Here is a 24088-nt window from a genome sequence, read left to right on the forward strand (position 1 = left end):
TAGCCAAGAAGCCAGGAGTGGAAGAACATGGCTAACTTTGTTATTCAGGACTTTTGCTCTTACTTTCATTATTCACTTGAACAATGATATCCTTGCATTTCTTCTATCTTTTTTTTTTTTGGTAGAGTAAAGCAAGGAATTTATTAAAAGAGAAAGGGAAAAGAGTCCCAGAGAAAGGAGGGGGGGGGTCCCGGAAAACAGGTTGCCCTATAATCTCAAAAAAAATACTATCTCGGCAGATCTGGGTATAAGATCACATAATTAAAAGCAAGAAGAAAGCATTGAAAATTATATAATCATGAGTATATAGAAAAATACATGTACTTTTAAATGAAAGGCCTTCATTAATACATTTCTTCATATGGAAAATAAGAAAGCTTCAAATTCCACTGCATAATCCATCACTTCCAAAAGGTTTCAGTGGCAACTATGACAATATGAAAATGCATTTCTCAGATCTCCTATGGCAGACAGCATAACTGACCTGTGCTTGAACCCTGCTCCAGGCAGTAATTTAGCATGACAAGTACAAAAGATTTGCCCATTCTGTCAAGTAACTGGTTTGAAGATGTCCCATCATTATTTCCCTTTCTTATCACTGCACTACCAAGACTTTCCTTCCCTCCCAGCCTCTTTACTTTCTTCTCTCCCTTCTTCCTCTCTCTCTCTCTTTCTCTCTCTCTTTCCTTCTTTTTTTTACTTCATGAGATTCAGCTTGCATTCCAGCCTGGCAATTCTTTCACTTTATTACAGCTCCCTCTCCAATTTCCCTCACAGACATTTCCGCTAATAAATCTCTTAAACATCTAATTCTGCAGTAAATCTCTTGAAGGTCTGTATCTCAGAAAAATCAGGCTAACACACAAACTGTGCACTCCCAGAACAGTGTGAGAAAAATAAGTGATTTCAACTAGTCAGTCACTAGTTAGCTGCTAAAGGGACCTGAAAACAATGTGTTATGAGCTTAGGGGTCACTTAGCTTTGTTTCTTCTTCTAAGAGTGGAGTACATGTAGTGGGTAAAGAGGCTGCAAGCTTTGCCATAAAAAGAAAGTCTCGAGGACTTAGAGGGGTCCAGAATCAGGTTAGCTTTATTGCCAATGGTGTGCTAGCCAAGAAGCCAGGAGTGGAAGAACATGGCTAACTTTGTTATTCAGGACTTTTGCTCTTACTTTCATTATTCACTTGAACAATGATATCCTTGCATTTCTTCTATCTTTTTTTTTTTTGGTAGAGTAAAGCAAGGAATTTATTAAAAGAGAAAGGGAAAAGAGTCCCAGAGAAAGGAGGGGGGGGGTCCCGGAAAACAGGTTGCCCTATAATCTTTTGATTTTTGACTGATCTTCCTCCTTTAGAAATTTCCTTTCCTTTCTATGACACAGGAATAAAAGAAGAAAAGTATACACATAAAATTCCACTTCTTGCCATTCAAGAGCCTTCCTGAGAGCCTTGACTGTTAAGAGCTTTTCATGATTACTGATTTAAAGCCATGCTTGCATCTTAGTGACAGTAACGAAGGCCGCCTCATCTTCTAAGGTTTCTCTTAGTCTCTGGAGTATTATTTTCTGTTCTTGAGCACTATACTAAATGACAGAGAATTCAGATGACAAGATTATATATAAGTTATAGAAAAGGAAATTGAGATTTTAAGTTTTAACTTTTTCAAGATTATTCCTTGTTTTTTATTTTATTTTTTGAGAAAGAGATTTTTGCTATAGGGCACTTGTGCTTGCCAGAAAGACAGAGAGAGAGAGACGGAGAGACAGAAGGCGAGAAATCAGCCCCCCCACCCCCGGGGAGGATGGCCACACCATTATCCCTTCTCCTCTATTCTCTTGGGTTCTTGGGCATGCACGCACACACACCTGGCATGAGTTTAAGCCACTGGGTCTGGGACTCGAACCACAGTCGATTACATGGGAATCCAGAGACGCAGCCATTATGCTATCTGCTGGTCCCTCAAGAATGAATGAATAATATAATCTTTTATAGTACAGAGTATAAAATATACCTTCTGTGCCATTTCATTAAAAATATTAGTTAGGCCCCACATCCAGACAAAGGCACTGAGAGGTATGTGATGCTGGTGGCACTGACGAGGGTGGCGTCTCTGTGGAAAAGCAGCTTCCTCTCTCACCAGAGCAGTGGGAGGGGGCTGTGGACAGACTGTCCACAATCAGAATGATGTTTCCTGTAGTGATATTTTGCTATCATCTACATGTATAAACTTGAATCAGAAATGGAGTGGAAGATATATAGTGGAAAAATTTTGGAAGGTAGATTATACATGGCACCGTGCTTCTCACCACATTTCAATTGGTTTTTGACAAGGACACAAGACAGTCCAATGAGAGAAAACAAAATCTGTTCAGCAAAGAGTTCTGGAAGAACTGGGTATACACCTGCAGAAAAATGAAACTGGACCCCTATTTCTTACCATTAACAAAAATCAGCAACAAATGGAGCAAAGATCTAAACATAAAACTTCAAACTATAAAATTGCTGGTGGAAAGTGCAGAGGAAACTCTCAAAGATATTGGAGTAGGCAAAGATGTCTTAAATAAGACTCCTAAAGCACAGGCAATAATCCAAAAAATAGGTAAGTGGGATTATATCAGACTAAAGAAGCTTGCAGAGCAAAGGAAACAATAATTAGAGTGTAGAGACAACTCTAAGAATGGGAGAAAATATTTGCAAGCTATGCTTCAGATAAGGGACTGATAACCAGAATATATGAGAACTCAAGCAGTTTACACACACACACACACACACACACACACACACACAAACACACACACAACCCTATTAAAAAAAGGACAAATGAGTTCAACAAGTTTCCAAGGCAGACAGACAAATTACCAAAAAGTGTATGAAAAATGTTTAACATCTCTTATTATATAAGGGAAATGCAAATTTAAACCACGGTGAGATACCACTTAACCCCAATCAGAAGGGTTATGATTAAAAAGACAATGAGGAGCAAACAGGCGGCGGCAAGATGGAGGCACCTGAGGAGCAGGACCTAACCCAGGAGTAGACAGAGAAACTGCTGCAGTTTCAGGATCTGACTGGCATAGAATCTATGGATTAATGTTACCATACTTTGGAGCAGCATAACTGGAACTTAGAGGTTGCTGTACAGGACACATTGAATGAGCAAGAGGGTGTACCAAGGGTTTTCAACCCACCTCCTTCCTGCCCTTTGCAGGTTAATACAGCAGACCATAGAATCTACAGCTATGCTGTGTCAAGACCACAACCAAGACTCTGATGAGCTCACCTGAAGTTATTTCTCCAATAAACACTAGGATGCTCTTCTGGGCATGCTCTACAAACAGACCTGAAGGATATAGCATCTCACAGTCTTTATGAGAGGACACTTACCCATTCCTGGCCATGATTATGCTGAAGGATTGGAGGATGACTGCAGTGGTACAGCTAGAAGGCCTCATTCAACCTGACGACCTCATTAATTAACTGACATTTATCATGGATGCGAATCAGACTTACCTGGTGTCAGAATGTCTGGAAAGAGAAGAGAGAAACCAGATCCTGAGACAGCTGCAGGATGAGGCCTACCTGGCCTCTCTTAGAGTGGACCAGGAAAAAGAAAGGAAGAAACGAGAAGAGCAGGAGCAGAACCAGTGGAAAGAGGAAGAGGTGCAGCAGTAAAATCTGGCAGAAGAGAGGTGGTGGCAGAATTTACAGGTGGAAAAGGAAAGGAAATTGGAGTGTCTGCCTCCTGAATCTTCTCCTGATGATCCTGAAAGTGTCAAGATCATTTTCAAATTACCCAATGATTCTCGAGTAGAGAGACAATTCCACCTTTCACAGTCTCTAACAGTAATCCATGACTTCTTATTCTCCTCAAAAGAAAGCCCTGAAAAGTTTCAGATAGAAGCCAATTTTCCCAGGTGGGTGCTGTCCTGCGCCCCTTCAGAGGAGGGGCCCAATCCCTCCATGCGGCAGGAGGCCGGACTCAGTCACACAGAAGTTCTCTTTTGTTCAGGACCTAACAGATGAATGACACTTTTTCTTCCTCTCCCTTTCTACCCCAATCCCTAAAAGAAATGAAAAACAAAACAAAACAAAAACAAAAACACACACACAAAAAAAACACAAAAAATTGAGAGAGAAATTCATATTATTATTATTATACAAATTTTTAAAAAGACTGCTGCATCTTAAGGAAGGATCAGAAACCACGCTACCTGCAAGAGTCACAGACTGTGTATGCGCATGTGCGTGCTTGTGAGATTAGCAAAGAATGGAGCCCTCAGCAACCCCACCCTTTCCTTTGGCCTCTGCACATGCACCTTCCAATGAGGGAGACTCTTCACCTCCAGCCTAGCCATGTCCCAACTGGGGAAGAGGCCATCCCCACTAGTTCTCATTAATTCTTGCTTTTACAGAAAATTAAAGTGAAAAACCTTCCTCAACCAGTTACTCCTGCATCTCCCAAGGACTGGCTCTCCCAGCTCTGGAGAGGAGAGGGGAGAAGAAAGAACCGAGCAGAGATACTCCTTGAACTGCCCATGATCTACGAATAACTTTTTACTTTTATTGCTTTGTAATGACCAAAGGAAGGAGGCTGACATAATAGTCTTTTTTCCCCTTAACTTTATTTGACAAAAACAAAACAAAACAAAACAAAACAATTCTTAACCCCATGGGTTCCTTTGCCCATGGTAGTGTAATAAAGGTGCCCTAGGGTGGTTTGTGCTTAAAATAATAATAAATAAATAATGAACAGGATCAACAGATGGCATAATGGTTGTGTCACTGGACTCCCAAGTAGTCAACTGTGGTTCGAGTTTGGGACTCAGTGGATTAAAAACGATGCTGAGTGCATGTGCATGCATGCCCAAAATCCCGAGAGGAGAATGGAAGAGAAGGGATTGTGGTGTGGCCATCTCCCCTGGGTTATGACTTCTTGCTTTCTGTCTCTCTGGCTCTCTGGCAAGGGTAAGTGCCCTATAGCAAAAATATCTCTCTTAAAAAAAATGATAATGAACAAGGGCTGACCTGTGGTTAAAAAATACACTGTTGGTGGGAATGTAAATTAGCACAGCCACTGTGGAAAACAATATAGAGGTTCCTCAAAAACTACAAATAGTACTACTACGTGGCCCATAATACCACTCCTATGTATGCACTCAAAAGATAGGAAAATATTCTGTTGGAAAAACATTTGCACATCCATGTTTATTGCAGCATGATTCACAATTACTAACACGTGGGATTAATCCAAATGTCCCAGAATGGATGTCTGGATAGAAAAAAATGTGGCACATATAGACTATGGAATACAACTTAGCCATAAGAAACAAAGAAACTCTTTGATATGATACAAAGTGGGTAAGTATAGAAAACTTAGTGCTAAGAAAAGCAAGCCAAACATCTATGTCCCCACTGAATATATATCAAATGTCTGCATTGTATGGCAGAAACTGAGAGTGAAAGGTATAACAGCAGAGGGGGAAGTGTAGAAACCAGTGACTTTATAGGAGGAGGTGGGTAGTGAGTGGGGAAAGAAAGAGGTTGAGGAGGAAAAAAAATTGAATAGACACAAGAAGGGAAAATGATCTGTTGATAATGACGCATAAAGTAATATTTTTGACTTGATTAACATGCACCACATGTGTGCTGGGAAAAATCATGTTGCAAGCTATAAAGAGGTACAATGATTAAATATAAATGAAAAATAAAAATATAAAAAAGTTAAAGTAAAATTATGTACTAGGAAGAAGAGACTGAAATGCATAATAAAGTACTACAGGAAATAGAAAAAAAGTAATAGGTCTTAGTAAATAAATTTCGTGGCACTCTGATGGAAAAACCATCACTGAACAATGAATATTTCACTAGGAAAGAATATAAATTCATGACATAGAAATGAGTTTTCCATTCTTCTATATTTTAAAATTATTTCACAGTTACTTAAGGTTGAGTATACTAGAAATGTTTTAGACTTTGGATTTTTATCTCAGATTTTGAAATATTTTCATATACATAATGAAATATCGTGGGGAATAGGACTCGAGTGTAAACACAAAATTCATTTAATCTGGGTGTGCACAGAAAAGGTATATTACAGCAGAAGAAGGCTGGCAGACTTTGTTTTCCTTTGGAAATACTGAATAAACTGTGTTTTTCACACCTTTATTTTGACTAACTTGTCACATAAGGCCAGATGTGGAATTTTCTACTTGTGGTGTCATGTCGGCACTCAAAAAGTTTTAGATTTTGAAGGATTTCATATTTTTGGATTGGCAATGCCCAACCTGTATAATTGTGATTGAGTGAAGCAGGTAACAAAACAATTAAATAAAATTTGCATTTTTTAGGCATCAGCAATTGGAGTAATGACTATGTCGCTGGATTCCCATGTAGTCGACTGTGGTTCAAATCCCGAGCCCAGTGGCTTAAACTCATGCTGGGCACGTGTGTGTGCGTGCCCAAGATCCCGAGAGGAGAATGGAAAAGAAGGGATTGCGGCGTGGCCATCCCCCCAACCCCTGGGGGGTGATTTTCACTTTCTGTCTATCTCTGTCTTTTGGGCAAGTGCATGCACCCTATGGCCAAAACCTCGCAAAAAATTGTATTTTTATAGTTTAGGAAGAATTTTCACATTTACTAATATAATTTAAAAACCACAATAACCTGGTAAGATATAAAGGCCTTCTTTCTCATTCCTAGACGAAAAAAAAAAGTTATCAAGCTGACTAAATAATTTACTTATGCTCCGCTGCCAAAAAATGCAGAGATCAGCATCTTCCAGCTTATAAACACATAACTCTTTTGACTTTTAGAGGTTACCAGTAGGAGATTAAAATCAGCTCAAATTAAAATAGAAAAAGTTGATAATCTTACTTGTAAAACAATAAAAAAATACTTGGCTTACACACTTTGCCAGGAAATCTTGAAAGCAGATTGAGGCACTAGATGTTCAACATTCAGAATTCTTAGAAAATTTTTATTAGTAAGTTCTTACCAACATCAAACTTCTGCTATTCTCATGTTTATGTCTGCTCTGTGCCTCTACAATTATTACCATACTAGAATAGTCATCTTCCTTCAAATTTTCCCAATATCAACTCTTTCTTCTATATCCAAATTAAATTCCTTCTTTTCCATGCAGTCCTCTTGATCACTCTTGTCTACTTTGTCCTTTTTCAGATTTCTGAATTCTATCATCATTTATATATAATCACAATATTTTGCAACCAATTAAGTTGCCTTGTTATTTTACTCCTATTTAATATGTGTAATTTTCTTTTTCTTTTCTTCCTACTTAAACTATGAACTCCAAAATAATAATAATAATAATGGGACCAGCAGTTGGCGTAATGGCTATGTTGCTGGACTCCCATGTAGTTGACCGTGGTTCACGTCCCGGACCCGGTGGCTTAAAACTCACACAGGGCGCGTGTGCGTGCATGCCCAAGATCTTGAGAGGAGAATGGAGGAGAAGGGATAGCAGCGTGGCCATCCTCCCTGGGGGGTGATTTCTCGCTTTCTGTCTCTCTGTCTCTGTCTGTCTGTCTGGCGAGTGCACGCGCCCTATAGCAAAAACTTCTCCAAAAAAAAAAAAAAGAATAATAGTAATAATCAGGCCAGCAGGTACAATGGAGGTTAAGGCAGCTCGATCCCACATGGCCTATGGTGCTATTCAAGTCTTGGACCCAGTGGCTTGAAAATAACTGGTGCATGTGGGTATGCACCTAAGAGGAGAAAAGAGAAGAAGGTGTTGTGGTGTGGCCATTTCCCGTGGGGGGCGGAGGGTTATTTTGAACTTTCCCTCTCTTTCCTCTCTCTCTCTGAGTCTCTTTGGTGAGTGCATGCACCCTATAGCAGAAACCAAAATAATAATAACAATAACAACAATAAAGCCTTTTTATAGCTATATATTTTCCAGCCCTTATCATAGCATAAAACAACTACTTGATATTTAAGGACTAGTTAACTCATGTGCCTTGGATACAGTACAAGGGGGAGGGAACCTCAAACTCCCAGCTTTTCCCTAAGGAGTAAAGCATTTAGACCACATATGCCACACCCTGACTTTTATAGTTCTAACAGATGGGTAACTAAATAATTTAGCTCTGGGAGTAAAGATCTCTAATGAAAGAGTGCATGGACACGTCCCATGCCTTCTTCCCTTGGCTCATCCCAGTAATAAAACCAAATCTCCAGTCCTTCCCTAGGTGGTGTTTGTCCACACGTTGAGCTCCTCAACTTCTGTTCCCATTCAAGGGACTGACTTCTAAATCACTCAGTTCTGGGAGCTGATGGGGCTTGGCATTCATCTGTCCCTCAGGACCATAAAGAACAAAGAAACAGTTTCAAATGAGTGTAGGAGTACTACCAGAAGCTATTTCTCTTAACTAAGTGCAGAGCAAGTAGGCAAAAACACCCAGCTCCCAATTTTTCACTGGAAGGAGTTTGACTGCATACCCATTATCTCAACTTGTCCTTCTGCTGCTTGGGCTTTTACTTAGCCTGTGTCTGTAAACTAATAAAGCAGCAATTAGTAGTCCTCCGGGAAACTGAATAAGACTATGGGTACTTCCACCTGGCTAGCTTCAGAAAGAAGAACCAAGCTTCCAGCTATCCCACTTGTCTCAGAGCTGATGAAATCCAATGTTCGCTAGGAACTTGGGAGTGGCAAAAAAGCAAGGTAATAGGTGTAAAGAGTGTGTGGTCTGAAAAAGTTCAAATGTTTGTTCTAGATCCTCAGCCTGGCTTAGTATAGAGTAAGTGGGAGATAAACTTCAGCTTCAGATAATTCCTGGGAGAAAAAGGAACTGGTTCACACATCTAATACAGCATATTATCTAACTGCTTCTTGAGGGACAGACTTCTATCTTGTCTATATTGGTGCACAAACAAGACTTATATTTCCTTGATGATTAATGATGTTGAGCACCTTTCATATTCCTACTGGATAATTTTAGGTCTTCTTTGGGAATGAATCTATTCAAGTCCTTTGTCTAATTTTGAATTAAGTTAGATTCCTTTAGTTAGTTTTTACTATAGGGTGTGTGTACTTACCAGAGAGAAACACAGAGAGAAAGAGAGAAATCAACCCTCCAGGGGGTATTGCCACACTGTAATCCCTTGTCCACCATTCTCCTCTTGGGATTTGGGGCACTCATGCACATGTGCCTAGTGTATTTCTCAAGTTGTTGGGTTTGGAATTCAGACCATGCCATCAGCTATGGGATCCAGCTGTCTTAACCTTTATAGCAAGCTGGTTCAGTTATTTGATTTTTGCTGTTTGATTTTTGTTATTTAGTTTTATAAGTTCCTTATGTATTTTGAATATTAACCCTTTATTAGATATATGGTTTCCAAACATTTTATTTTATTCTGTAGGTAGCCTTTTAATTTTCTTGGCTGTTTCCTTTGCTGTTGAGTTCAGCTTTTGATTTATTGTGGTCTCATGTGTTTATTTTTTCTTTTGTTGTTTGAACTTTCCTTTTCTTTTTTTTTTTTGAGAGGTTTTTGCTACAGGGCGTGTGCGCTCGCCAGATAGACAGAGAGAGACATAGAGACAGAAAGCGATAAATCACCCCCCAGGGGGGATGGCCATGCCACAATCCCTTCTCCTCTGTTCTCCTCTCAGGATCTTGGACACGCATGCACACGCGCCCGGGGTGAGTCTAAGCTACCGGGTCCCGGACTCGAACTGTGGTTGACTACATGGGAGTCCAGCGACATAGCCATTACACTAACTGCTAGTCCCTTGTCTGAACTTTCAGTGTGATATCTTTATGCTCCTCTGATGAATAATTTTTAATGACCTGTTTTTTAGTTTACTTATCCTCTCATTTTGATAGTCTTCAGTTGAACTCCTCTATTGAATATTTTAGTTTATTGTATTCTTTAGCTCCGACTGCGGTTCGAGCCGATTGCGGTGTGGCCATCCCCCCTGGGGAGGTGATTTCTCGCTTTCTGTCTCTCTGTCTTTATGGCGAGCACATGTGCCCTATAGCAAAAACCTCTCAACATACACATGTGTGTATGCACAGACACACAAAGGTAACTATGTAAGGAGATGGATTTGTTAATCCTTGACTGTAATATATAAAAACATATCACCTTAAATAAGTAAAACAAAAATAAAACAACAATTAAGAAAACACCGTTTAATAAATTAGTTATGGAAAAAAAATTGGTTGATTTTAATAAAGGCCATTATTTATTTTTATATTTTCAGTTGGTTATTTTTCCCTCCTTTTTATGTTTTTAGAATTCAGACCAGAGAAAGGAAATATTTGAGCTACAAACCCTATTAAAAACAACTTTTGACATACAAGAAGTTTTAATTAAATGTTTATGAGTTAATAAAGGTTGAATGAAAGATATGGAAGATAAAAACCAGCACAAATAAAATAGTAACAGGTTCTTTAGTATGTGATCTCGAAGGGCAATTACTTTATATATCTTTAACACAAAGTTGTAATAAATCAGATTAAATTTTAGCAATTAATGATGTTAATCCTATCAGGGATGAGAGAAACCAGGAAAGTAGTAGGAAAATTCCATTTGCATTAATGCTTTAATGAGATTTTGGAGAATAACAAAGCTTTGATGTGTTTTGAACTATAATTTCTTATTTGGAACAATTGCTTCAGAATCACTTAGAAAAATATATCTATTATTGGGTCAAGGTCCCTAAAAATCCCTTTGGACCATTATTCCTAAAATAATAGAATGAGATTTTAAAAATAACTGGAAACAGTCAGTCCTCATGAATAGTTTAAAATAAAACAAACATATGAAAGTAAAAAGTTGTACTAGCAATTATACGAACCAGTTTAAGATACCTGATTATTCATTGTGTTATAAATAAACACAGTCGAGTTGTACATTTTGGGATAGAGTACAAGGATGACAATAAAAGAAAGAAGATTCTGCTCCTTCCTAAAAAGCATACTTTTCATAGGGTATAAGATAATAAGAATAGATTACAGCTTCTTAACACAAAATGATAACAATTTGACAATCTAAAATAATGTGAAGATGAAAACAAATTTCTGTAATGACTGAATGAAAAGGCAGCAAATGCTGAATAGGCAATGGTATGGTAGTATATCACTCTCTTCAGGCCCAGAACTTGCCTGATAATGAATGAGTTCAAAGATTTAGTCTCAGCCTTGGATAACCTGTAAGGCAGGTCAGGTCAAAATGCCTAAAGGCAAAGTTGATATTCATTTGCTGTCACAAATGCTAATGTGGTGGCCGCTGCTGTATGCTGCCCAGAACCTCTTCTTGCTCCAGAAGCTACAAGTGCTCCAGGCCAACAGTCTCCATTTCTGACTGTCCCCCTCACCCAGAGATGTTTGCTATAGGGTGTGTGTGCTTTCCTGAGAGACAGAGAGACAAAAAGTGAAAATCACACCCCCCTCCCCCCAGGGGGAATGACCATGCCACAACTTCTTCTCTTCCCTTCTTCTTCCAGGATTTTGGATACACACACACACTGATGTGAATTTCAAGCTGCCAGGTCCAGAACTAGAACCACGGTCAGTCACATGGGAGTCCAGGGCCTTAACCACTATACCATCTGCTGACCCCATTTCTGTCTCCTTGAAGGATTGCCTCAGAGGCAGATGACTGAGTCACTCAAGAGCAAGGGCTTTCCCACATTCAATGAGTGATGCAAGTCAGGGTAGAATAGCCTGGTTTTGTTAGTCCCATAAGAAACCATTATGAAGAGCTATGCCAGCTCCTGATTGCCTCATGGGACAACTGAGGCTGTCACTGGGCCTGCTCTGCAGCTACACTTCAGCCTCTACCCACTTCTGCTTCTTTTCACTCTCTCTCTCCTCCACAGGTATTCACAGGTATTGATCTGAAGGACACACCTTCTCTAGTCATGTTTTATCATGTTTATGATAAACATCCTGCATACTATTCTCCACTGAGAGTCTGTTTCCAGGAAAACCCACCTATGACACAGGTTTTTAACAAACTAGAAAGACTCCCATGCTGGTTGGTGAAAAGCTACCAATCCAAGACCCTGAGTGTTCTACTCTTCAAACTGCATCTCTGACCCCTTTCCAGGAACTTTCTGGACATTTCCAAGATCCTGCAATGTAAGCAGTAATGCCTAGCCTCACAGAGACATGCTCTAGGAATCAGTTCTGATGCTCAAGTCTAATTCCCTCCTACTGATCAGTCTCTATACAATACCTATTATTCAGTGGTTTAAATATGACCTCAGCCTATTGAAGCCAAGTAGGAAACAAAAATGGCTGAGGCAGGGCCAGTTTTGTGGGGCAGCTGTCTGCTCAAGTGATGTTGGCTCCAAACAGAAGAGTGAGGGTTTGGTTCCCTAGTCTACTTGTACATGCCAGGTGGGCATGTCCATGATCATGGATGACTGGGAAGGCTGGGGATGGGGAACTGATCATGGGGTGAGGCCCTATTGGAGGTGCTTGCCTTTTTCTCTCACTCTGACTTTCACTTTCATGAGATAAAATCTTAAAAGTTATTAAAAACAAATTCTGAAACAGCCTAGAAGGGGACTGTGGCAAAGTGGAAAATATCTGCCCCATCTGAAAGGGGTCAGTGATTACTTAGTTCTGTTTAAAGAAGGAAGGTCCAAATAATCAAAGAAAAGCTAGAAGTAAGAATGGTTTGTTATTTAATCCTTCACATTTTAAATGGTAACAACCAATTCGACTTCATGAAACTGCTGTGTGGGTCAAATAACACATGCCCATGAGTGGGATCTGGTCCACAGCATCACTTTATGACCTCGGCGATAAGATCTTTCTTGTCCACATGTCCCTAGGAAACCAATTCCAGTAGGATGTTTGGTATTTGGCTAGTTTTTCACATTTCTGCCTAATCTGATATCTGTGGAAATATGGAAAACCTATGATTTATGCACCAAGTCAGAAGACCAGGCTAGGGTCAGGAGTTTAACTTAAACCCCATCCAGTCACTTCTTCCAGTGAGGTATGTGACACTGACCAAGACTGCACCAAACTTATTGAAAAAAAAAAAAAGTAATATAATAGCTTTTTCCATTGCCCCTAGCAGTGGTCACATAAAAAATTGATATCTCAATTTTGTACTTTTTTTCTAACAAGAAAACTGAGTAACTCAAATCTCTGAAATGGTGCCAGATGTGATTTTAAAGGAAGTAGAGCTCCCCTGAGAGGCTCCTGCCTACAGAAGCTTTTCATGTTTCACATTTATATCTACATGCTCCATTGACGTATCCATTTCAAATTTTTAAAAGATATTCCCTTGGGAACCAGCAGTTAGCATAATGGCTATGTCGCTGGACTCCCACGTAGTCGACCGCAGTTCGTGTCCCGGACCCGGTGGCTTAAAACTCACGCCGGGCGCGTGTGCGTGCGTGCCCAAGATCCCGAGAGGAGAATGGAGGAGAAGGGATTGCGGCATGACCATCCCCCCTGGGGGGTGATTTCTCGCTTTCTGTCTCTATGTCTCTCTCTGTCTGTCTGGCGAGCGCACGCGCCCTACAGTGAAAATCTCTCCAAAAAAAAAAAAAAAAAAAGTTTACCAAGAACATTCACCACTTCCTATCCCACCTTATTCACTCTGAATTTTTTCCTCACTATTTTTATAACTATATTAACTTGTGCTTTACTTCACTTATTTTATGCATACTGTACATGATTTTCCCCTTCCTGAAGCTAGTGAGAGCACAGATTATCTTTTTTTAGTATTTTTTATTTCATTTTTTTTTATACATTTGATCACATATGTTGCTTAGCTTGTAAAGTGAATATTCCAGCATGAATGCATTTCTCACTAGTTCAGTTGGGAATACTGTACATGTTATCTGCAACGCCGCCCTTCAGGGAAAAACCCCCCAAAAAAAAAAAAAAAAAGATATTCCCAAGTAACTGGTACTTCTAAAAATAGTTATAAGATGCTTGGTTATATTTATTTTATTCAAATTCTGAATCTAACTTATGGAAACATATTTATTAAAGACAACAAAACAAAGGACATTCCAGAACTATAAGTAGTAGTAGAGTCGGGTGAATTCAAGACACAAACATGAAGCTCCAGGGGCTCAAAGTCATTTATGTACACCAACTTTCTTTATAGTTGAAGGGCACTGAACAGTTATTTCAATGATGAAAGTTAATTCTCTTGACTGAAAGGTATGATGTTTTTCTAATTTACCTTTTAGAAATGAATATAATAAATATAAAGACTATTGTTTAGCAGTGGTCATTTTTAAAGACTCATTTCAAGTATGCTTTCTTTTCTGCACTTTTTTGGATTCATTTCTGAACTATAATTATTTCATCCCTTTTAAGAACAGATCTTTAAGAACAGGTTAGGAACAAGTCCTGAAAGGCTGCAGTGTTGAAATAGGTGGCCTCAAGCAGTACTCAGCTGCCTGTGTATTGGGAAATTTCCCCCATGATCCCTAGGTAATGGAGTGGTATCTGAGGATGTTTTCCTAACTTGATCAAAATCACAAACCTCTGCTTATTATAAGATCTTTCTGTAATTGAATGGAGACACCTGAAACTCAGAATGCCATAAAATGCCCTCAACAACCTGGCATTGAATCTCTTTCTGTTGTCATTTCTAATTCTTCTCTGCCCCAACTAAGGTACCCAAGTAGTCAACTGGATGATACTTAATTACTTTATAATCATTCACAGTCCTACCCTTAATCCATCTTGCTTCCTTTCCCAGCAAAGTGCCTTCTCTCCCCTTCCCCCTCCCATCTCACTGCTGTCTGATCAGTCTTCTCTAGTCATCATTAAAGACCTAATTCAAGTGCTTTCCTTTCTGCACTTTTCATTGACCCATTCTGAGCTTTAATGTCATCTCCTTTATTTCTCCATATTGACTATCTTATACTTGAATTCTTCCAAGAAATTGTTACCCAGGTTGTCTAAAGTGACTTGGTGTTTTCCCCCACCCCACTGGAGAAGTTCACAGTGAAAAGGGCCCTAGTTCCCCATTTAGTACCAGGGGACAATGGTATTCATTTTGATGTCTGTGTTCGCAGTGCATCCCAGTCTCTTGGCAAACTGCATAGAGTTGCACCATTCAAGTACTTATAAATGAAACTGTCAGGTCCATGTATACTAGGACCTGAAGATAAGAATGTCATTAAGGACAACTCTTTTCTTTCAGGATAACAGTTTCCCTGACCACCTAAAGATACTTGAGAGCAATGCCTCAGGACCGAGTCAGTCTCTCCTTGATGCTGGCACTGGACCCACAACTACCAGTCTTTCTACCTTTCTTGCAAAAATATAGTACTTGTAGGTTGTTCATACCTAACAGTGTGCTAGAGTCAGCTCTTACCAGCTCATGGGTATTAAGTGTGAAATTTTAAAGAATTTGAAATTGAGCTAGTTATTAAACATAGCCTTAAGTTATATTGACTTTAAATTACATTAAAAGTGATAATTTTATGTTATATAGACTTTAAATTACATTAAAATGTGATAAATATTCAAAATCCACACTTCATAATCATTTTACTAAGTTTAATTTTTATCTATACTTGAAGTTATTTACATCTAGTATATCTATATGGTGAAAATACTATATTTTTCTGTGCTTCTCTTCCCAGCTTCCACCTTTACTCACATTGAAACTTGAAATTGGTCATGGTGGGAATATTTATACCATGGAAAGTAGAAAATGCTACCTGTTAGTGCCACTTCCTTCTCCCTGACACAGAGCAGTTGTTAAGCATTTACTAACACACTGCCACAAATAGTCCTTGTCAATCAGCCTTGGGAGAATCCAATCTGCACCCTGCGTAATGACCCAGTTATTCTTAACCAGCCTCCATTGTGTCCTACAATGATGTCACTGACCAGCTCCACAAGTTTTAGAGGAAATGGAATACACTACTAGCAGAATAGGATCTGATGTTTAGAGGACATCCTTTCAATTAGGCTGGTGAGCCCAGGACTGATGTCCCTACAAGTTGGCATGGAAGAAAGTAGCTGGCTTCCTGCTAAGTGCCATAGAAGAGCTCTACCCCAATGCCAACGGTAAATCAATTCTATTCAACCTGAATTCTTGGACCCCATTCACTTGATCATGCCAGGAGAGGAACTAATGCTACCTGCAACCACAAATGCTAACTGACAGGATTAGGCTGGAGCCAAAGTTTCAACACATTATATTTCCATTTGTAACTTGGTCCACAATCACACCAGAGAGAGGTCCAATGCTTCTCTAATAAGGCAACTTAAAATCTCCATGGTCCAAGGGCCCTGGTTCTGTATATTCACGTGATACCCCAGAATGGGAAAAGGCAAAGTTGTTGCACCTGTAGTTCTGCCCCAACTTCAATGGATTTTTCCCAATGAAAGACTCTGTTATAGTCATCCTACTGTGAATGCTGCTTGGCTATGTCTTTGTGTATAAAACACTCTCAAAGCAATGATGTATATTTAATTTTCTTCTTTTATTTGCCTGTCTGTCTCTTTTCATTTCCTTTGGAGACAAAGACATATTTCATTAATTCAGAGCATTATGAAGCACTTAACTATGTGCTATATACTATGGTAGACTATGCACATAATAAATAAAGCACATTTGGTGAATAGCCTGTAAGTAGTTTTCACAGGGAATTAATTTTAACTTGAACCAGCAAAATAAAAAATGACAATTTACCAATCGTTTTCATGTTTTCACCTGCTTAGGTTGATAAGCCTATTTCTACATGCTACTAGAACTTTCTCCTAATTGGCCTCTTAGACTTAAAATTCTCTCTCCTCTAATTTACTTAGAAACTGAAGTGAGAATCTTTTCTTGCTAGGACCCTGCTATCCCACTTTTCTAGATCTCCAATCCTTAGCTGCCTTTTTAATCAAACAAAAACACAGTAAGGCAATCAGCTTCAGTGCCACAGTCAGAGAGATCTCCTTACTGGGCTCAAGACATCACTCACTAGTCCACAGCTGTGTCTTTGTTAGAGCCAGTCTCTCACTAAAGCACTCTGAGTCTCTATCAACCCACTTCCTTTCCATCCTAATCTCCACTTAAGATTCATTTCATTAATGAAACCTTATACAGCTATCCTACTTGGTCTGCACCACTCTAGGTACTCCAGAAATCCCTCTCAACTGGATCATATGTCTTTCTCACTTATTTATTCATTCATTCCCACTGGACATTAAATACACCACATATTAAGAAAAACACATAATAAAACATATTACAAAAATAGATCAGAGCAAAGGAAAAATAACATTTAAGGAATGAGACATCAGGAAAATTTCATATAGAAATAATGCCATTGGGCCTTGAACAATAAATAAAGGTTAAGTTGGATTTTCAGCTCTTGTCTTCCTGGTGGCCAAAGCAGACCAGAAAGCACAGGTATAAGATCTACAGTGGCCATAAGATAAAAAAGCATGCCAGATTCAGAGGGGAAGCAGACTTTTACTGTCACATTAGGCATTCCTCCCACAGATTGCTATACTATTTCACCCATGGATCATTATAAAAGGGAACGGTGAGATTATGGTAAAAACATTTCATAGGGCTGCTTCTTATACAATGCATTTCAGCGGAAGTGTCATTCTCAATGGTAGGTAGTAAGAAACCAGGCAAAACCAAGTGGCTAATGAACACATTCAGCTTCTACCTAAAAAATCTTACTATATTTTAATATTATTGCAGGAAGCATTGGTGAGCCAGAATTTAGCATCATCTATTAGCATTTACACTGGGTCGTAGGTTGTAAGATTTTAAACACTAGCGAGTGTCATGTGTATGTTTTATACTAATTGTTCACAAAGTCAAAACTATTACTATAATAATATTAACTACTATTTATTTCATTCACTCTTGTTCTTTCAGGCATGTACTATGGAGTTTTCCAAATGTGACATGGGATGTGTTGTTTTAAAAAATTCTCCATTGTAATTTCTAATATAGTAAATATCAATAACTAACACATAAACAAGAGCTCTTTGCTGTCTTTAATAATTTTAAGAATAAAAAGGGGCCATTTGACAAGAAAAAAAAAGTCTGGAAACTGCTGTTCTGCATAAGTTATCGAGAAAAGTTACAGGTCTGTGTTCTAGGGTCTATAACTACTAATGTGACTGTTCTAAAGCGAGTCCACAGCTGGCACTGCTACATTGGTGGTTAATAAAAAAATAAGTCAATTTTCAACATGGTATCGATAATGACATGATTTTAATAGTACATCCAATGTAGTCTTCACATTTTAAGGAAGACAAAAGAAAAACACATAAGAAAGGAGCTAAAAAAAGTGATAGGAAGATATGGGGTTAGTTGAGACCAAACTGTTTTCCAAACCATTGCTCCAATATGTGTGGGAGAGAGAGTTGACCATGGAGAATGGAGTTATTTGGATCCAAGAACCTATGTCATCTCCAAGTATTGTCTAATACATCTGTCCAATACCTCAGTTAAATAAATGCACAATGAGGAGATGTGAGGACTGCAGAACTCTTCCAATGTGACACTAAAAGAGCTCACGTTTAAACAATAGGAGAACTTCTGGTCTAAAACTTGAGAAGACCAAATTGATAGAATACTTATAAATGGAAGATATTTTCATGGACAAAATGCTGATAAACTGTTGACAAAATTAATGTAGAGTCACTTAAGTAAGGTATATGGGCGAATCCTCTCAGGGCAAGGGTTTCCAAATAGAAACAGGTAGTCTTGGGGACTGCAAGGGATTTCTTTTAGCAGTCTAAGGATGGCTCAGGTGTTGATCACGTGGAAGGTAAATTGGACTAGATAAATGGCCTCTTGTTCTGTCTGTTTATTGTCCTGTTCTGTTTTCATCATTCAACTTAAATTGCTTCAGAAAGCAGTAGCTGAATTCCCAAATAGGAAGATCTGTAACTATTTCAGAACAATAGAAATAGTTACTAGAATTTTTAGAATAATTATTAGCTTTCTCAATTCTAAGAAGGAAGTGGGGTTTGGATCAAGTATCTGAAATCACCATCTATTTCTGGCTAAGGGAATGCCCTCATGAGTGGAAAATGTGTCAGGTTGCTTGGGGCCTCACTCTGTCTAGTTCCAGGCTTTATACTTTAGTGCCCTGACTTCAAAAATACTCTCAGCTGAGCTGCTTTTTGTCTGGCCCTTTAAGCACAGGTGGGCGTCTTTATAAGGTAGTTCTATCACCATAAGGGCTAAGATCCAGTTAAGGAAGGAATTAATAGCATTATTAATAATGCCTCCCCTGAATGACTGCTCAGCATAGGACCTTGAATATATAAATGTTCACCAAGTAAGCTGAATGTGCTTACTTGTTTACACAAAAATAATGACTTTGACATCAATATGTATGGATATATATATATATATATATACACACACACATATTAGAATAAAAATACAGATAGATTGATATATATAAACACATACATGTATACAAACATACATATTGATATAAGGGGTGTGTATATATATATATTTGTATAAATGTATATATCAATATGTATATACACGTGTACATATATACACATATATTGATATATACATATATATACACACACATCCATACATATTGATATAAATAGGTATGTGCATATATATATATGTGTGTGTGTGTGTTATTTGCTCATTGTGTGATTTACTCATTAAATAAGTGTTTACACCTTGCCTATACAAAAGTGGAAAATTATCTGTTAATGATAATATGTATGGTAATATCTTTGAACCAATATACAGAGTGTTCATGATGGGAAAATTCATTTGGTTGGTATGCTGTAATGATACACACTGAATAAAAAAATAAAGAAAGAAAAAAAACTTGCCTACTTCACATAAAGCACTTTGATGGATGTTATGTAGACTTATGAGATGTGTTTCCTGACAAGGCGATTTGCATCCAAGAAAATGGTAAATGGAATCACAGTCAAAAATATAAGTCCAATATTGACTACTATAAATAAATTTATATATACATGTGTGTGTATGTATATATAATATATATATATATATATATATATACATATATATATGTATATTTACCATGAGCAAGGTTGAGAGACTCAAAATCTCAATGTAACAATCTACCTCCAGCTGCTTCCAGTCCCAGAGCATGGACCCATGCATGTCCATCACACTTGGGAGGTCTCCAGAAGCAAATCTGGGACCCTCCCATATGGGTCAGACTCTCAGTGCATTGTGTTTTATTGCCGTTCCATACAATACCTATTATTTGGTAACAACAAGTACTCCTTACATAATTAACTGCCAATTTCATAAGAATGATGTCCCCTTCACTTATTGTTTCAAAATTACAAATTTATAATAGAACTTTGAAAGTAAAGGCCAGGTTTTCCACTTGAATGTTCATTTCTCATTATTGTTGGTTCTAAAGGGACAACTACTATCCTTTTCTGATTAACAGACTAAACAATCTCTGTCTTTCAATTCATTTACCTGACTTTATCTTATTTTTATTTTTTATATTATTTGATTAATAGATGTTTCCAAAATCTGTAGGTAAGGATTTTAAGGGATATCTTCAGTTCAACTGGTGACTCAGTTGGTTTTACAACCTGAAATAAAATGAGAGCCAATATAATGCTTCTTCTAAAATTTTCACTGATTTCAATGGATTCTGGAAAAAGTGGGAGGATCAGTGTTCTCTGAAGGCATAATTCTACAACTTTAAGCTTTATTCTACAACTTAAAAAAAAATCATGGGGAATTAGAAGATCATCTATAAGGAATGAAAAGAGGGGCTCAGGCATGAGTTCCTCTGCTCCTGAAAATATGCATACTAGCAGTTCAGGAGAACAGAACACTTTATCATTACAGATTTATTCATTTGCCTGAATTAGGTCCTCTGTATTAAAATGCACATACTCTAAGAGAGATAGTTACTGCATTCAGAATTCTCATTTAGTCACACCTCAGCATCAATTAGTTTATCTGATTCTTTCCATGAGCCATTGGTGTAAGACAAAACTAAGGTTTTGAGGTGGAAGGGAAAGGTCAGGGTCTGGAGCTCTTTTGAGAAGGTCAGGCCTGGTAAGGGAGCTGCAGAGAGATGCCCTGCAGTGAGGTCAGCAGGAGACTGCTGAGTTGAACGGGCATACACATGGTGACAGGGAAGGAGAAACCTCAAAGAGAAAGCTGTGAAAGCCTTTACATACTAAAACAACCTACCTGATTGCAATTTCTCCCTAGATAGCGCATTTAAGGCACAGTGAAAGAGTCCTTGATGTGATTTCCCCAGCCCTGGGGGAAAGTGGGAAACACTAGCTTCCAAACTCTCCCGTCTATTCCTTCCAGTTGCAGGTATGAGAACATCTGATTGTTAATAAAAGTAGAACAGTTTAAGAATAAAAGGTTCTGCCCTCCTGTTCCAAAAGAGGAAATCAGTCTGGGGAATGACAGAACAAGGTAGAGCCAGTTCATGCAGGGTCAAAAGTTCTCTTATGAACATAGCTCCTGCCACCCCCTTGACTGAATGCGGAAAGTGTCTGCCTCATTTCTTGGTGTTCTCGATGCTGTCAGCAGCCTGTATAGCTCCTACAATATAGCTCCTTGACAATGTTACAACTGTTTCCTTGCCTGCCAAAGCTGCTTCAACTTACAGGGTTCCCTGCATTCTTTTCCATCGGAACTGGACACTAAAACTAACGGTAGACGATTCCACTCAAGTGTTTTTCATTTTGATGGCAGAAATGTACATTTGCCTAATACGGAATGCTTCTACACAGAGCTCCCTTTCAGAGACTGGGATGTGGGTGGCCAACAGGGAGTTCTCTTCTGCTCGGATTTTACTGTGCTGAATTGAAAAGCAAGTTGCTAGGCTTACATCAGGGAAATCAGCCTTGGTCCCTGCAACACACACACAGCTGTATAAAGAAATCCAAAAGGGAAGGCAAGAAGTCACTTCGCTCCTGTGTACTTTGTGACCAGCCTTGCTCATACTACGTGTCTGAGCCTGCATATTTATCAGACGTCACCTGTTAAAATGTCAGTAAGCACATTTTTCTTGTTGTAAGTAACAAAACCTCCTAATATCAATCTTTTTCAGATTGGTCTATTGTCACATTTCTCACAGTAGAATTTAAGGACCAAAATCCACAGATAATTGGTTGTAACAGAACATATTTTTTTTAACATCTATAGTTGGTTTGCAATTTGAATGTGAGGCAAAACCTGATGATCCTGGTTGCTTACATACGACAGTAGCTCTTCAATATTGAATGATGTTTTTTGTTCTCTACTGTGCTGCCAACGCAGCAGTGCTTCCCTTACTGAAAGCCAGTAACAAGTGACAATTGGAAGAAAACTAAAACACAACATGTCTGGGGGTTGAGTAGAAAACAATAGTTTTAAAACTTTTCCTCACAGAGCACAGAGGGACCAGCAGACAGTGTAATGGCTATGTCGCTGGACTCCCACATAGTTGACAGCAGTTTGAGTCCAAGACCTGGTGGCTTAAGACTCATGACAGGCACGTGTGCATGTGTGCCCAAGATCCTAAGAGGAGAATGGAGGAGGAGGGATTACAGTGAGACCATCCCCCCTGGGGGGGGGGTGATTTCTCACTTTCTGTCTCTGTCTTTCTCTGTCTCTCCAGCAAGTGCATTGCTCCATAGCACAAATTTCTCTATAAAAACAAAAACAAAACCAAAAAACAAACTTTTCTCCACAGAAACACTTCTTTCTCTCTGACTTTAATCTTAAGTCTCTTATTATACATAGAATTTTCTGGAATCATTTTTATTATTTTGAAATATTATGTTTGAAAGTATAATAGAAGTTGCCTGTAGCTTACTACTTTGACACAGGCTTGAACAGGAAAATATGGGCTGGCCCATAATTGAGAGTGCAGAGAAATTGTTTCTCATTTATTCTACTTTCTCATTTTTATGTCTTCTTTCATTTTCTTTTCTTTCCCTTTTTTTTTTGGAGAGGTGTTTGCTATAGGGCTCATGCCAGAAAGACAGAGAGAGACAGAAAGCGAGACTAACCACGGTTCAAGTTCCGGACCTGGCAGCTTGAAAATCATGCCAGGTGTGTGTGCGTGCATATCCAAAATCCCAAGAGAAAAATGGAGAAGTAGGGATTGAAGTGTGGCCATTCCCCCTGGGGGTGGGGGTGATTTCTCATTTTCCCTCCCACTGTCTCTCTCTGGCAAGTGCACATGTTCTATGGCAAAAACCTAAAAAAAAAAAAAGAATAAAAAAAAGGGACTAGCAGTTAGTGTAATGGCTATGTCGCTGGACTCCCATGTAGTTGACAGCAGTTCGTGTCCTGGACCCGGTGGCTTAAACTCATGCCGGGTGCGTGTGTGTGCGTGCCCAAGATCCCGAGAGGAGAAAGGAGGAGAAGGGACTGCGACGTGGCCATCCCCCCTGGGGGGTGATTTCTCACTTTCTTTCTCTCTGTCTCTCTCTCTCTGTCTGTCTGGCGAGCACACATGCCCTATAGCAAAAACCTCTCCAACAAAACAAAAATTAAAAAACAAAAGCATTAGTAGGTTCTTTCTGTGTACCTAGAAAGGAAACAATGGGTCACATGAAGCCGACATAGCTTGACTAAGAACAAATCATTATAGGAAATTCATTTCCTTTCTGTTCTTGAAAGGATTATTGGTTTGTTTTAGAGGAGTGTTGTTCATTTATTGTCTCTCAATTTAAGTGAAGCAGGTGATGTAGCCTCTCATATATTATAAGTTAAATATATAATTGTGGCCTGAATAATTATAAAGATAAAGGAGTTCATTGATGGTTAAGCAAATCTCAAAAGTTAATTATGGAATCTTAAACAACCTGGATAACTATCTTCAAAGGAAGGCTAGAAAGCCTTGAATTTAGTTTTGACGGAAGAAAAAAAAAGAGAGAGAGAGAAAAAGAGGAGATATGCTTTGGATTTATCAGATTTAAGCAAGCTAGGAATCCTGTCATCAGAAAAAAATGGAAAGGGCACAATTTCTAGGCTAAAAGATCTCATGAGGTTCGATCAATGAACTAAAATGAACAGAATGCAATTTAATTTAGAAAAAATGCAAATTCTTGAGTTTGAATTCAAATTCCTACTGACAAAAGGTCAAAGTACTTTTCATCACAATCCGCCACTGCCCAGTCT

The 24088-nt window shown here is 38.7% G+C and overlaps 1 protein-coding gene and 1 pseudogene across 2 annotated transcripts in view; one reads left to right on the plus strand and one right to left on the minus strand.

The window, feature by feature from the left end:
• The window catches only part of GHR (growth hormone receptor), a 275628-nt gene that overhangs the window by 105496 nt on the left and 146044 nt on the right, over window positions 1-24088 (minus strand). The window lies entirely within an intron of this gene.
• Window positions 3269-4025, plus strand: LOC102481825 (FAS-associated factor 2 pseudogene; annotated as a pseudogene).

The sequence above is a fragment of the Tupaia chinensis genome, unplaced genomic scaffold (assembly GCF_000334495.1).
Source record: "Tupaia chinensis unplaced genomic scaffold, TupChi_1.0 Scaffold144378_1, whole genome shotgun sequence".
NCBI classification, from domain to species: Eukaryota; Metazoa; Chordata; class Mammalia; order Scandentia; family Tupaiidae; genus Tupaia; species Tupaia belangeri.